We start from the raw sequence: 16,551 nt of genomic DNA, 5'->3' as shown, positions 1-16,551 counted from the left end.
TTTGCGAGGGCAATCAAATCCTTTTGGTTTACTAAAGACGCATGGCATACTGTGGCAGTTTACTGCTGTTCTGCTCTCCCATTCCTCTTTCCATCGGTCATTTATTTTAAAGTTGGTTTGGTGCAGAGCCTGTGCGGTCTTTAGTGGAGGATGCCTAGACCGGAGTCGGTTTCCTTGGATGTCATGAGTATCTTCATGGATTTGTAATTTGTCAGATCATTTGCGTATATAGAGAATAAGGGCAGTCGTATCACACTTCCATGGGGCACTCCTGATCATACACTTGTCTCTCTCAACCTTACGAGTAACACAGGTATTGCAGTGTTTCAAGAATTTCCGTGCAAATTCTAGAATCACTCCACCTTCCACCATCTCGAACACATGATATTTTAGATGTGAGTTGGAGAAAGGAACCCTATCTACTGTGCGTCTCCTGTCTGTGTGTGTGTGTGTGTGTGTGTGTGTGTGTGTGTGTGTGTGTGTGTGTGTGTGTGCAGGTCCGAAGTTTATCGTGAGAAGACAGTAGACACGGCTGTCAAACGGCACTGACAAGTACTTGTCAAATTACCAAATATGCAGCAACCAGACGCAAAATCATGTTTTATTTAATGACTTTTGCAAATCGATTTCAACTGATTACCAGCTATCATCGGTGCTTTCAACCAATATGTGCCCTGAGTAGTAATACTGTCTTAAGCACAGGTCAAACATGAACATGTTCTCTAAACATGTTTGACCTCTGCGTAAGAAAGTATTACTACTGTACATGTTCTCTAAACATGTTTGACCTATGCTTAAGACAGTATTACTACTCAGGGCACATATTGGTTGAAAGCACCGATGATAGCTGGTAATCAGTTGAAATCGATTTGCAAAAGTCAATAAATAAAAAATGATTTTGCGTCTGGTTGCTGCATATTTGGTAATTTTATGGTTTACGGTCTCTGCACGACTTAGGAACCACATGGTGCCCACCATTCATAAATACTTGTCAATCGGTCCATGGAAGACATAATGAAAGCACACAGCAGCACCAAGGAAATTCTGTGTTATTCTGTGCTGGTTTGTAATTGTGACTATTGTTAGTGACAAAAGAACAATTGAGATTCTGAAATGTGAAAAAAATCTTATCTTGGACTTGCTGGAGGCAAGACATATTTTACAATATGTTTGTAGGAGAACATGGTTGTTAAGCCAATTCTTTTCTAAATGGACTTAAATCTGTTTCAAATGTGAGATGATACGAGTTACTTATGAGAAGTTAAATGTTTATTGCGAAGTGTGAATTTTGTTCTTATAAAGATCAAATACACTAATAGTCATTGAAAAGTATTCTTCGAGTACCAAATTATTTCGCAAGTGGTGAGAGAGTCTTTAAGGTTCCTGTAACTAGCATCATTCTTTCGAGAATAAGTTCATAGAGATTCCAGAAGCCGGCTATCCAGAGAAGAAGATTGGCTGTATACACCAAGTAAGTCGACTCATATAAGAGAAGTGGGAAGATTACAATCAAACTTCACACATTCTACTCATAAAAAATGTTAAAGCAGTGATTATGACTGAGAAGGTGTGGAGTAACATATCACTTTGATGAAATGATGTGTTGCACAAACATTAACAGGCAGTCTTAGCTCATGATCAGCCGATACCCAATAGCACGGTAAAGAAGCAGTGGAACATTGCAAAGGCTTGTCTGTATGCCGCAGTTTCAGAAAATGCAACCTAAGCTTGACATTTCTTTATATACACCGATCATACGAACTTACTTTCATAATGAATCAGCACATTATTACACACTGACATATTTTTATAGTTGAATAACTATAGTATCTCAGAACATTCACTTGTTAAGGTGGTGTGAGTGTAATGTGGGTAACAGTAGAGAAGTCACAGAGGCTGCAAGATGAGAGTAAGAATAACTGAACATAGGAGCAGGAAAGAAAAGTTTGTGCCTGTCAGGCACAGTTGGAAGCAGGAAGGAAGCCAGGAGAAGGTGATTGTGAACCGGAAGCTGATAGGAAGAGGACACAGTCTAACAACTTTGTTTTAAGTAACAACAGGTTCCAGATCTGAATTGAGAGGGGAGGATCCTCAACCAGGATTAAAAAAGAAATGTGCAAAACACTTTTCCCATGACAAGGAAAACAAGGGATGTCACAAAAACTAGGAAGAAGAAAGTACTGCTACTAGGCTGTAGCCAAGCCAGAAGTCTATGCACTCGTTTACAAAAGAAGTTAGGGTCATAGTATCAAGTCACTAGCTTTCTCAAGCCAAGTGCAGGACTCAGTCAGATGATACAGGACTGTGAGTCCTTAAGGAAAGATTTCATGAGAGATGATGATGTATTAATAGTGGGTAGACTAGGAACACGGTGTATGGCATAGATGACGACCTGAACAAAATAAGAGCCCACAACTTGCATCAAAAACATGCTCCTCATCAAGCTGTTCTCATTCCATTATTGGCTTTGCCTTAGCAGTGTTTATAGCAATGGACGGCTCACTCATCAGTAACAAGGAAGAAGAAACAAATCTTAAGGGCAAACATCACAGTACTATTCACAGAATTATCAGTCCATAAAAAAATGCAATATACTAAATTAAAGTAAACCAACTAGAGGTTCACTTACAACCTTTCAACAAGCTCAGTGGCATGCATTATAGAGCATTACTGTAAGCACACAGAAACACAACATGTCTCATGAAATGGAAATATTCCTTCTCATTCTGTACAATCAAAATGGTTCAAATGGCTATGAGCACTATGGGACTTAACGTCTGTGGTCATCGGTCCCCTAGAACTTAGGACTACTTAAACCTAACTAACCTAAGGACATGACACACATCCATGCCGGAGGCAGGATTCGAACCTGCGACCATTGCAGTCACGCGGTTCCAGACTCTGTACAATCACCTTCAAATTAATTGCCTAGGGAGCAAATGTGAGAATATCACAATTTCTGCCACATCTGAAATGAATTTTGGAAATCTTTTCTTGTTAGGATGTTTACGATACTCTGGGATTCCACTTGAAACTCCGCCATTGTACGAAATTTTTGCCCCCTTCTATTTGATGTGCCTCCTATGGAAAAAGGGATAGTAATTCTGAACTATGTTTGGTGAGTATGGGATGTGTGTGTGTGTGTGTGTGTGTGTGTGTGTGTGTGTGTGTGTGTGGTGGGGGGGGGGATGGACAACTAATCATACTAGTCAATAGTTATGAAAAGCATAGATTGCTACTCACCATGAAGATGACATGTTGAGTTGCAGCCAGGCACCATGAAAAGACTGTTACACACTGAGCTTTTGGCCAGAGCCTTCTTCGGAAAGGAAAATAAAACACTAAAACACACACACACACACACACACACACACACACACACACACACACACAGACACAGGGATTAGAAGATGGCAGGACAAGGCTGCTTGATGCAGCATCGGCGGGCAGAGGAGGGGTGGGGAATTTAAAACGAGAAGACCAGAACCGGAAAAAAGAGTGGTGGGTGTGTTGGCAGAGAGTGGTACGCAATGAGGGTGAGGGGATGAGAATGGGAGGAGGTGATAGGACAGAGGGCATGGAAGCCGTTGAGTGGAGGGTGTGGGGACAGTGAGTTATCATACATTGAGGCCAGGATAATATCAGGAGCAGAGATGTGTTGTAAGAACTCCCATCCATGCAGTTCAGAACAGCTGGTGGTGGAGGGGAGGCTCCAGATGGTGTGGGTTGTGAAGCAGCCATTAAAATCAAGCATGTTATGTTCATCTGCATGTTGTGTCACAGGGTGGCCTCCTTTGCTCTTGGCCATAGTTTGGAGGTGGTCACTCATCCTGGTGGAGAGCTGGTGGTAGTCTACCAACATAAAAAGCTGTGCAATGATTGCAGCAGAGCTGGTTTATGATGTGACTGTTTTGCAGGTGGCCCAACCTCTGATGGACTAGGGCATGCTGAGTGTGTATATTGGGCAGGTCTTGCAACTGGGTCTTCTACAGGGATATGACCCCTGTGGCAAGTGACAAGGACTAGGATGTTGTGGAGGTTGGATGGGCAACAGAACACCACTTTTCAATGTGCTTCATTTCGCCCTGATGAAGGATATGGTTCAGTTGTTGCAGTCTGGGATGGTATTGGTGACAAAGGGGGTGCTCCTTTGAAGCTGTTTTTTGGGGGTGGTGGGAGGATTGGGAGGGTCTGGGGATATGACATGTGAAATCTGGTTGCATACTAGCTCTGGAGGATAGTGCCAGTCTGTGAAGGCCTTTGAGAGTCCTTCAGCATACTGGGCAAGGGAGTTCTTGCCACTGCACATAAACCATTCTGGGTGCCCAGGCTGTATGGCAGGAATTTTTGTGTGTGGAAGGGAAGGCACCTGTTGAAATGTAAGTACTGTTGGTGGGTTTAATGCAGAAGGGGGTGTGGATGGAGCCATAGCAGAGGAGATGGTCAGCATTCAGGAAGGCACCAAGCTGGTTTGAGGAGGACCAGGTGAAGCTGGTGGGAAGGAAGAAGTGGAGGTAGTGTTGAAATGACGTTAGGGTGTCTTGGCCCTGAGTCCAGATCATGAAGATATCATCAATTATCCTAAACCAGAACTGGGGTTTGGGACGCTAGGAAGGTTTGCTCTAGTGGTTATTTAACACTTTACCGTCCGCACGTCTTGTACAAATTTATTCGCTTGGTGCCGGCAGTGCTAATTCGGATTACTTGGCTTGTCGCTGGCCACTTGTCACCTTTCTGTTGATGAGAAGCTTCAAACACGTTGACTTTTGCACGCTTTAATTTTCAGAAATCCTCTATTTTGCTGTATCATCCCACAAACTCGAATTTTCTTTTCAAGTAACTTCTCTGCAAGTTCTACACTGTTATAATAATTATCCATGCAGAGGTGATACCAATTTCCATCAGAAGGTCTCAATAGTTCCATCACTGTTTTTGCTAATGGCTGTCCAGTGTCGGAATATATCTTGAATGAGGAAATGTATCCCGTACTCTAATCACACAGCATCCAAATGAGTATCCCGTATTTCATAATTTTCGGCGGATAGTAAACTTTAAAATTTAACCATCCACGCCACTGTATCATTCCTTCATCAACTGAGATGTTTTGACTTATATTAAATGTCTCTTTAAACTTTTTGAAAAAATAATCAATTATGAATTGCACTTTGACAAGCTGGTCAGCATTATCAAGTTTATTGTTGCTGTCAGAAAAATGTAAAAATGATGATATTTGTCTGAATTGGTTGCGGGATATCGTTTTGCGAAACATCAGTGAGTCTATCAACAGATTTGTTGACCAATAATCATTGATCCTTGCTTTTTTCACAATTCCCATAAGGATAGCAAGCCCAAACCATTTTCTAAGTTTGGGTCCCGTAACATCAACAAATTTGGCATTTTTAAAATCCAGTTTCCTTCTATTGCAATTTTGAGTGTAGTACTTGTTGGCTTCATTGTTAATATATTCAAATAGATCATTCCCAATATATAATTCTACGATATCCTTGACATTGTGTGTATCTTTGGGAAATATGTTTGGACCCAGGGATCCTTCAAATTTATTATTGGTTCTCAGTAAATCAAAGTTCAACCACTGTGCACTGTCTTCTTCGTCTGATTCAGCCGAATCAGTTGGCAACTGTAGCGTTCGCCGAATTCTTCTTGGACATATTTCACTATCATCTGTCGATTCTGCTTCACTTTCATTTTTTGATATCCAATGTCTTCTTCCCAATCGGCCAAGTTGTCCAGAATGTCAGACAAGACGTCCGCACATTCATCACAAATAATCCTATTGCCTCTTTCGTCAGCCATGATGAAAGGGCACAAGTACTTATAAAAACAAAAAACATGTTGACATGTGTAACTTATTGTTACCTAAACAAAACATCAACAGAATGCAAAATATACTAAAATGTTGTTTCTGGCCACTGAGCGATTCTGCACATGACACCACTGTGGTGTCGCCGGACAGCATAGTGTTAACAGGTTGGCATACGAGGGTGACATGCAGGTGCCCATGGCTGTGCAGCAAATTTGTTTGCATACCTTCTCTTCAAAGGAGAAGTAATCATGTATTAGGATAAAGTTAGTAAGGTGTATGAAGGATATTAGGAGATGTAGTGTTCAATAGCAACAAGACCATGGGCATGGCAGATATTGGCGTACAGGGACGTGGCATCAACAATGACAAGTACAGATCCATTAGGTAAAGGGTGGGGTATGGTAGGGAGTTGTTGAAAGAAGTGGTTGCTATCTTTGATGGGAGGGGGCAGGGGGGTGTCGGTTACAGTGAGGGCCCCAAAATTCTTTCAATGGGAGCATACCAACTACAACAGGAATCCAGGATTGCTGGGTTTGTGGATTTTGGTGATTGTAAAGAAGATGGCTGTGTGGAAAGAGAAGGGAAGTGGATTCTGGGAAGGGCCTAAATCTTTTAAGCAGGGATTGGAGGTTTTGTTGGACTTCTGGGATAGGATGACTCTGACAGAGGATACAGGCAGCGGAGTCAGACAACTCGCAGAGGCCTTCCGCCAGGTAGTTACTGTGATTCGTAACAAGAGTGGTAGAAAGTTTGCTGCAGGTAGGAATGATTAGGTCAGAATCTGTTTTGAGGCTGTCTATGGCTGTCCTTTCGTTTGCCGAAAGGTTGGTGTAAGGAATTCCTGGAAGGTGATCAGGGGATCGTTAGGTGTGAGGGAGGAAGGATCATGGTTGTATGGTGGTATGAACTAGGAGAGGCAGTGTTCAGTGTTGGGATTATGTTGGCTTTGGTTGGAGGGACTGGTGCCAAAGAAATGTTTCCATTGCAGGGTTCAGGAGGAGGAGAGTAGGTCTTTGAGAAGTTCGGCTTGGTTAAATTTGTGTGTAGGATTGACTTCTGTGGGGTTGAGGATTTCAGTTGAAAGGTTAACAACAGTGTTCTGGTATTGTTTCAGCTTTGGATTTAGTAAAGTATAGATAGGGGTTTTTGGGTGATGCGGCAAGCTGAAAAGGTCAGCTAGGCGGCAGACACTGGGTGCTGTGAGGCGTCAGTGAGGTGGAACACTGTTGGTACGGATAGGGTTTGGATAGCGTGCTCCAAAGTGGCAGTACGATGTCAGCATGCATTGTCACTGTGGAGTACCCTGTTGTTCTTGTGCTACTACTGTATGTGTTTTCTTCTCATCTCCTCCTAAAATCTCACAAACAATTGTGGTAGAACTCTGCATTGACCAGCTGATCAGGAGGGATGCACTTTGAACAATCCTATCTGTATAACTACTCAATGTTACTCTTGACTTGTCAGACTTTTTTTGGCCGAGGTGAAGGACTCATCATTGCAACTACTACTGTCCAGTTTCAGGTCTGTAGCCATAAACACAACCTTTGTTACCACTGACATCCTTTCAAAGATAATTTGGACTGTCCTGAAGTAGCTGTTTAAATTCACTGCAGACTTCCACACAATGTTCCTTCTGATTGTCTTGAAGCAGCTGCAATACAAACTTTGTGACATACTCCTTCTCGTGTTAGAATTCACCTGAAATAATGTGTTGATATGTACCGTAACTTATTCCTGAGGTGTTATAAATGTCTTAGATGGCCTGTCTACCTTCCTGCAGAATAGTATCCCTAAATTTCTGAACATTTTCTTATCTGGAGCCAGTAGGTGGCTGCCCAAAGTGAATGTTGTTATCAGTCAATGTGAGTCCATTTTTTAAATATATGCCAGTCTGCATCTGATCTAAGATACTGTCTCCAACAACTTGTTTCTTGGTGATATTCTCAAATTAGAAACAAATTTTATATGTACATATTGCTCTTACATGACAGCCACATCAAAATTGCCACCTCAACAAAACAGGACAATGGAAATATGCTCACTACAAACTAACCAAACCACTCAAATCATAACCACCTGTCATGCTGAATCAAGAAAGATGTTTTGTGAGACACTTAGCAGTATTTTATTATACACTTAACAAATTTTGGGTAAAATTCAAATCTCAGGAACTTTTCAATACTCTCTAATACACTATAAATCATACACATAAAGCTAAGCAATATCTGATCACAATTAGTCTAGATAAGCATTTTGAACAAACAAAGATTGACCTCCATAAAAAAACAAGTAATTTGATGTGTGTATCACTCAAGTAATGGCAATATGGACTTCTTTATTTGTATATTTGTTTTTTTAATAAATGAACTGAGATCCTGGACATTCTCTGCTTTCAAACCTTATATGATCTTTGGTGGAATTGTGAACATAAGTGTAAGTGTTAAGGAAGAAATTAGTAACTGTATCATAAACATGTTTACTAATTTGGCCTGGAACAAATGGCAACCACTCTTACAAAGCGTAACCAAAAATTCAGCATCAGGCTTATACCATACACTTACAGGTATCAGCAAGGAAAGTTACCATGTCTGTGTACACTCAGATCATTATAGCCAGATATTAAAGCTGCTGGCAGGCTTGGAAAGCCCTCAAAACTACAGACTTGCAAAAAAATCTTCTGCAAATCTTAAAACACATACTTTCAAAAGTATGGACGTATCAGCCTTGGGAGCAATTGAGGAGCTGGGAACCATAAGGGCCTAAAGTACACAATCATTAATTTTGAGATTTTAGCATGTATGCATGCTCCTGACATCTGTAGATCTTATGGAAAACCGGCTTTGACTATATCTGTAGTCTCACACTGTATATATGAAGATACATGAAAAGCTGTCTCACCAATTTCTCAGATATTCATTTCCATACGGGCCCAAAGCACAAAACATAATTTTGTTGCTCTGTGCTGCTCAACTATTATCCAACGCCGATGCACGCGTGCACACGCACTTGTGGATACACGCACGCGCTTTAGGCCTTTAATGGTTCTCACTGCCTCAGTCATAAACAAAAACCAATATAGATGAAAAATTATCTCTGTTCTATGCATTATCATCTTAGGAGATATTTCTGAAAGAGCCACAATCAGTAACAGTCTGTAAGAGGAAATAAACAGATAACAACATGTATTAGAAAGTTTTCCAAGATACTTAAACACTGACTCATCATGACGGGATACTGACTCAGATTTTAGGCAGGCAGAGGGGAAGATATGGAAATGTAATAGAAGGGTGGAAACAGGATTGTGTTCCTAAATTCACCTTGACAGTGATGAGATGATGAAAGTGTTACACTGTGCTGTACTTCTTGTCTAAGTGAATATAGGTGAGATGAAGCTATAATACTTAAATATATCTTAAAGATTTATGGAAAACCGGCTTTGACTATATCTGTAGTCCCATACTGTATATATGAAGACCATGGAGAGACTGTTTTTATTTTTATAGTATAATACTGTATATTAAATAAATGTTTACTTTTACTGTTTAACGTAGAACGTGCAATGAATGCAACACTAGGATGTCAGAATCTTTGTTGCGGTGCTGAGCTGGCCATCCCCACAACTTATGCAACAACCTGTGATTGCAAGAATACCCCCCCCCCCCCTCCTCACTCATTGTTGCAGTCCTCTAACTCTCCTGTAAATGAGAATATTTCATTGTAAAATGTAAAAGAAATTAGAGAATCTGCGTGTCCATAACTTAACTCGTCATGATTTAATGTTCACTTTTGTTTCAGCCTTCACAAAGTACATGCATTCTGAAATTAAGTGCTGCATATGTATATTTGAATACTTGATGACAATAAAATACATTTCCTGGAGAGTGATTTGCCTGTAATGATGATATATATTAAAGAGATATTGTGATTTTACATTGAATCATGTTCCCAAATCACCTATTTAATTGACAAAATATAACAGAAGTATTGAAAAGGAAAGAACATTAATAAACACTTCACAAGTTGCTTGGCAAGCACCATTAACATCTTTGCAGAATACAACAAAAATTTATTCTCTGAAGAAAAGAAAGCAAACTAAATAAATGCAACCTGAAAATTAAAAAGTGAAGGATTTCTACATCATTCTAAGCCAAGGAAATTAATGTAGCTTATGCTCTGGTGGAAGACAATCTGAACATGGTCTAATTAACATGTAAAAATTCTTTGGAACCAGGTCGTAATGCTGCATCTAGTAACCATGACAGGTCATTGTAAAGAAGAAACAAGAGATTCAAGACTAAAGGAAAGTGCATTCACCAGAGCAGTTTTGACAGTGGCAGGTGCAGATCTTTACCTCACGACCATGTAAGTCATTTGTACACATCCGAGAACTGAGCTTGTCCAGGCGCTAATGTTGTGGGGACCTGCAAGCAGAATGATATGAGCAGCTGCTGACTATAACACTGATGGGGTGCGACGCTTTCTGTTGGTAGCAACCGAGTCTAGTTACTGTCTGGTGGTGGTGTCTATGCCCTGTACTGGTCAACCAACTACAATAGATTTTCCCAATGAGTTAAGTTCATACTGATAGTGGGGTAGTATGTAGGAGGGTACTGAGAAACAGTTTGTAAAGTGTTGTGTTTGTGTATATAAGTGGTGCGGGAGTTCTGTAGTGGATTTATAGGGAATAGAGATTAAAATTGTTAATAATGATTGAAGAAATTTTTCGAGGTTGGTACACATGTTGATAGGCAAAATTCTTGAATACCATTTCATTTTCATGAATCACAAGCTGAGAAATAGAAAGAGACATTAATACTCATAAGCCTGATAAGAATAATTATGTAAATCAGAACAAAGATGTATAAGCAGTATGAGTTAGTAGGTAAAGAATTTTTAGAATCCGTTAAGGAAGTATCACCAGATACAACTGGAAAGGCTAAAGAATGGGAAACTGAGCTCAAAACTATAATTACATTGAAGTTGGGACAAAAAAAAAAGAATCAGAAGTTTAAAAGTCAGAAGGGCAGTGAAACTAATCTGAAAAGCGTAATTCAATCTAATGTTGAAATAGGGTATTTACTCTTCTTGTAGTGAAAATACTGGGGTGAATAAGGGAGATCTATCTGAGGGTGTGCAACATGCAGAGACCAATTACAAGAAATGTGCAAACTGGTTTCTGAAATCTCCATGCAATATATCACACATCTTAGTGATAAGACATTCTGAAAACAAGAGTAGTTAAAATGAAGTGTTGCCATATTTAAAGAACGACATGCAGGAAACGCTAGGATAATGCTGATAAAACCTGTTGACAGCATTAACACCATTATATCAGAACGGTGCAAATTTACGTAGCGAAGGGTGAGTTAATTTCAGTTTCAAAATAACAATCATTTGGCAAGTCGGTATCCATGTTTCAAACCAGAAGGAAAGACCTAATACCAATTATTATTTTTAAAACCTTTGTACTGGATTTTCCTACTAAAAGGAAGTGATGCAAAATGAAAAATAATGTCATGTTTTACACTGATAAAGATGCTATGTATATTATACTGGATACTTGAAAAACTTTAAGAAAAGGAGCAGACTACTGACCTGGAAGCAAACCATGAAAAAAGATTCCAAATTTTTGATATTCAGACAGGATAATTTTCTGGGATTTATTTCTGTACTACTCTTTCCCCTGTGGCTTCACTCACATACGCATTTGACACACACGATGCACACATTTCCCTCTTCCCTTCTCTGCATCCACGTCTTCCTCCCGCACCTCTCTGTCCAACTCATCCTCCCATCTCTATCTGTCCAACTCCTCTTCTTCATTCTCTCTCTCTCTCTCCATCCCATCCTCCTCCCTCTTTTTGCTCATCTCCCCCCCTCTACCCTCTGTCCACACCCTCCTTCCATCTCTCTGTGGTTTTCGTCCTCCTCTCTTCCTTTTTCATCTGCCCATTCCCTTTCTGCACCTTCCACCTGCCACCTGCATCTTCCTTCCTCCCCCCCTCTCTCTGTTGATCTTTTCCACCCTCTTCCCCTGTCCACCTCCTCCTCCCCTCCCTCTCTTCCATACCCTCTTGCCCCTTCCTCTATCCATCTCTGCCTTCCCCCAGCCATGCTCATCTGTATGTGTAGCACTAGCATAACAATTCAAGAAACCAGACCAACACAACTCCAACACAAAATGCCTGTCACGCAGGGCAGCCTACTACATACTGCCCGCTGCTTCACTCATGTAGACTGTACGGTCTGCACAGATCTTTGTTTTGTTTTTTGTTTTTCTTTAGCTGAATTTTTCTGTTGTACAAAACTGCAACATATTTCAAACTTTACACACTAAACGAGGTCATAGAAGCTTGGTCTTTGCCAAATGTACTTCTGACCAAAAGGTGATTCTAGTAACTGGAGACCAAGATTTTCATTAATCATGCCTTTTATGTTCTTGTGGTGGTATTTCCATAGAAACCTCATTCCCTAACACATATTTCTTTATATCCAACCAATAAGTGAAATACCAACATTCACAGATTCATCTTTAAACATTTTTTAATATAACAAAATATTTTCTTAAAAATTTTCATCCCCATCTTACCACATTAGTAATTGAATTTCCAAACATATTGAAATAGATGTTTTTTTATTTCCGACTGAGAAACACAATACCAATTTTTGTAGTTCTAGCTTAAAAATTGCCTTAATAGCAATTTTCAAAAAAGCGTTTCATCCACTATTTCACTGCTTAGAAATGAAATTTTGAACAATTCCTTCTCAGACAATGCCTGCAATGTAAGATCCATCCCCTCTTCAGATTTCAAGTTTCTATCCTTAGAGATTTGAACTGGGTGACAATGAGTCAGTGAATCAGACTGGCCCTATTCCATCCCCTTAGGGGTTGAGTTTTCAAAAAAAAGTGGAACAAGTATTTTTTCCATATCTAACTGGGAAGCCAAATACCAACTGTTATGGATATAGCCTTAAAAATGCTTTCACAATGAAAATGATGTAAAAAAATCCTTTCATCCCTTATTTCACCCCATCTACAGTATATGATCAACATCCTCTACAAGTTTTTATCCTTAGTGGTTTAGGCTGGGTGATGATAAGTGTGTGAATCAGTCAGCAGAGAGAGAGAGAGAGAGAGAGAGAGAGAGAGAGAGAGAGAGAGAGACTGATTAATTGCTATTATGGATTTGCATACTAAAGGATGAGGTAGCCAGAGAATTTACTATTCCCAGAATAAAGGCAAAACTCCCATGCAGTCATTTAATGTTGCACGCAAATGTAATATTTGACAACAAATATGATTGTTATGGAAAGACATCCAATGTGAAAAACCTGTATACAGACATTGGTAATGTAACAACTGACTATTTTCATTCAAGAAGTATAGGGATATTACAGGGTGAGAAAGGTGTTGAACATCTAATGATAGTCTCTATAATTATTATGCTCATGTCAGAACTATCTAAGAGTAAAAAGACTTAAGACCCTGTTATGAAAATCACTAAGGGATTACACAGCACTGACCAGGTAACCCAAGCAAACAAACTTTATAGTAAAACTTCCTGGCAGATTAAAACTGTGTGCCGGACCGAGACTCGAACTCGGGACCTTTGCCTTTCGCGGGCAAGTGCTCTACCAACTGAGCTACCCAAGCACGACTCACGCCCCATCCTCACAGCTTTACTTCTGCCAGTACCTCGTCTCCTACCTTCCAAACTTTACAGAAGCTCTCCTGCAAACCTTGCAGAACTAGCACTCCTGAAAGAAAGGATATTGCGGAGACATGGCTTAGCCACAGCCTGGGGGATGTTTCCAGAATGAGATTTTCACTCTGCAGCGGAGTGTGTGCTGATATGAAACTTCCTGGCAGATTAAAACTGTGTGCCGGACCGAGACTCGAACTCGGGACCTTTGCCTTTCGCGGGCAAGTGCTCTACCAACTGAGCTACCCAAGCACGACTCACACCCCGTCCTCACAGCTTTACTTCTGCCAGTACCTCGTCTCCTACCTTCCAAACTTTACAGAAGCTCTCCTGCGAACCTTGCAGAACTAGCACTCCTGGAAGAAAGGATATTGCGGAGACATGGCTTAGCCACAGCCTGGGGGATGTTTCCAGAATGAGATTTTCACTCTGCAGCGGAGTTTTAATCTGCCAGGAAGTTTCATATCAGCGCACACTCCGCTGCAGAGTGAAAATCTCGTTCTGGAAACTTTATAGTGGTCAGTAAACTCATTTGAATTTAAGAGTGTCAGGTAAACAACTTTCAGAGGTGGTAATATGGATTAAAACCAAGAGAAAGTGTCTACTAAACATTGATCTAAAACGCATACCTTAATACTATGAACACTTGTTCATCTTCAATAATGTGAAACACATCTCTGATATTGCAAGCCTTTTGGTTTCCATATTTTTGAGGAGGTAGTATGGACCAAAATAAGAAAAAAAATATCTCATAAATATGGGCTCTAAAATGCATATCTTAGATCTCTGGGCACTACTTCATAGAAGAGGTGTGTTTTGCTTAAATGATGATGAGCCAGTGACCATAGCTCTTAATGTATGTGCTTTATTGGACTTTTTTTCTGTTTAGATTCACACTACTTCCTCCAAAAAATATGGAAACCTCTCAGATGGCTCTATACATGCATCCTTTCATATCAAGTGAACCAATCACCAACAGTATCGCCACTTTCACAACTGTCACCTAATCCATGTCAAAAAAATCTTTACCATACAGCCTCACTACCCATAGTTGCTAAATCTGCAGTGGAAAGTAGGAGCTGCCAAAATATAGCTATAACCTTACCAGAGCTTTTATTGGCAGACAATAGCCTATCCAGTTCATCCATAAATATATTTCCCAAGCCCTCTCCTCCTCTGATACAAGAAAACTTGTTAACCAGCCTCTAATCACCCTGACCTTGAAAAGCTCAACCACATTCTTCACCAAGACTTTGCCTACCTCTCATCACATCCCTAGATGAGGGATATCCTACCCACATCACCCAAAGTAATGTTTCACAACCCACCCAACCAACATAATATCCTTATCCATCCCTACTACAATCCTGCATTTCACTTCATGACTCGGGTGCAAGACCTCTCCCACACATCCACGAACCACCTCCTACTGCAGTCCAGTTACAGCCATCTCCTACCTAACGAAGGGCAGGGCCACATGTAAAAGCAGCCATGTTATATATGAGCTATGCTGCAAACACTGCATATCATTCTCTACGCAGGAGTGATGAGTAATCAGCTATCCACCCGCATGAATTGTCTCTCCAGTGTAGTCTGCTCTCGCAATCCCCCTGACCTAAACTCCACTAACTTGTTCCTCTCTGCCTCACCTTACCTGTCTAGTCATTTCTGCCCAATTCACATTGCCTTCAGCACATATCACTTCCCACCGGCCGCTATAATCAAGCCGGCCCATGTACCTGCCAGCCCTCACTCCCACATTCCTAGCTGGCAAACCATCCCCCCACCCTCCAAGTTATTAGCACTCACCTCCACTCCCTTTCCCTGCCTTTCACCTTCCTTTCTCCCTACCCATCCCACCCGACACTATCCCCACCACAACCAGTCCATCCGCCAAAAAATAACGTTCGAGCTGTTATTCCAGCTAGCACCACATAGGGGCATAAGTGTGTGTGTGTGTGTGTGTGTGTGTGTGTGTGTGTGTGGGCGCGCGCACCTGTGTGTGTTGATCACACATACTTATCGATTACTCCATGCCGCTTCTTATTGGTGAGTAGTTGCCTTTAATCCAAAAGTATATAAAGATGATTCCATTGCTATCTTCGTGTTACTAAAATAAGTAATGTTGCTGCTCAAGTTAATAAGATTATACAACATGAACCTGTTGACAGAATCTGTATTCAGGGTACTCACATGGGCTCAAAAAAATGAACATTACAGAATATATCTCTGAAGTATGTATCAGCTGCAAATCCAATAATAAAGGATATAGTTTAAAGCTTCATTAAATCGAACTTACGCGTCATCCGCCAGGCCTCAATCTCCGCTAATTTCAAGTTGCCGCCACTCATACCTCACCTGGCTTTCAACAACTTCTTTGCCTCTACACTTCTGCCTCGACTGACATCTCTGCCCAAACTCTTTGTCTTTAAATATGTCTGCTTGTGTCTGTATGTGTGGATGGATATGTGCGTGTGTGCGAGTGTATACCTGTCCTTTTTTCCCCCTAAGGTAAGTCTTTCCGCTCCCGGGATTGGAATGACTCCTTACCCTCTCCCTTAAAACCCACTTCCTTTCGTCTTCACCTCTCCTTCCCTCTTTCCTGATGAGGCAACAGTTTGTTGCGAAAGCTTGAATTTTGTGTGTATGTTTGTGTTTGTTTGTGTGTCTATCGACCTGCCAGCGCTTTTGTTCGGTAAGTCACCTCATCTTTGTTTTATATATATATATATATATATATATATATATATATATATATATATATATATATATATATATATGTGTGTGTGTGTGTGTGTGTGTGTGTGTGTGTGTGTGAAGGGCGGGGCCATGTGTGCGTGCACAATGGTGGTGGAGAGGGGGGGTGGGGGGAGGGAGGGAGGGAGGGTGAGTACAGAACAGAGAAAAGCAGAAATAATCAATGAAAAGAAAGGCCAGACAAGCTGTCAGCACAAGGTTCAACTACACTATAGGCCCTTCATCTGCATGAGACAAACACTAATGGTAGAACAAATCCTTACCCGA

The sequence above is a fragment of the Schistocerca americana genome, chromosome 1, assembly GCF_021461395.2.
Source record: "Schistocerca americana isolate TAMUIC-IGC-003095 chromosome 1, iqSchAmer2.1, whole genome shotgun sequence".
Taxonomy (NCBI): domain Eukaryota; kingdom Metazoa; phylum Arthropoda; class Insecta; order Orthoptera; family Acrididae; genus Schistocerca; species Schistocerca americana.
The sequence above is the reverse complement of the archived record's forward strand: the minus strand, read 5'-3'. Positions refer to the sequence as shown.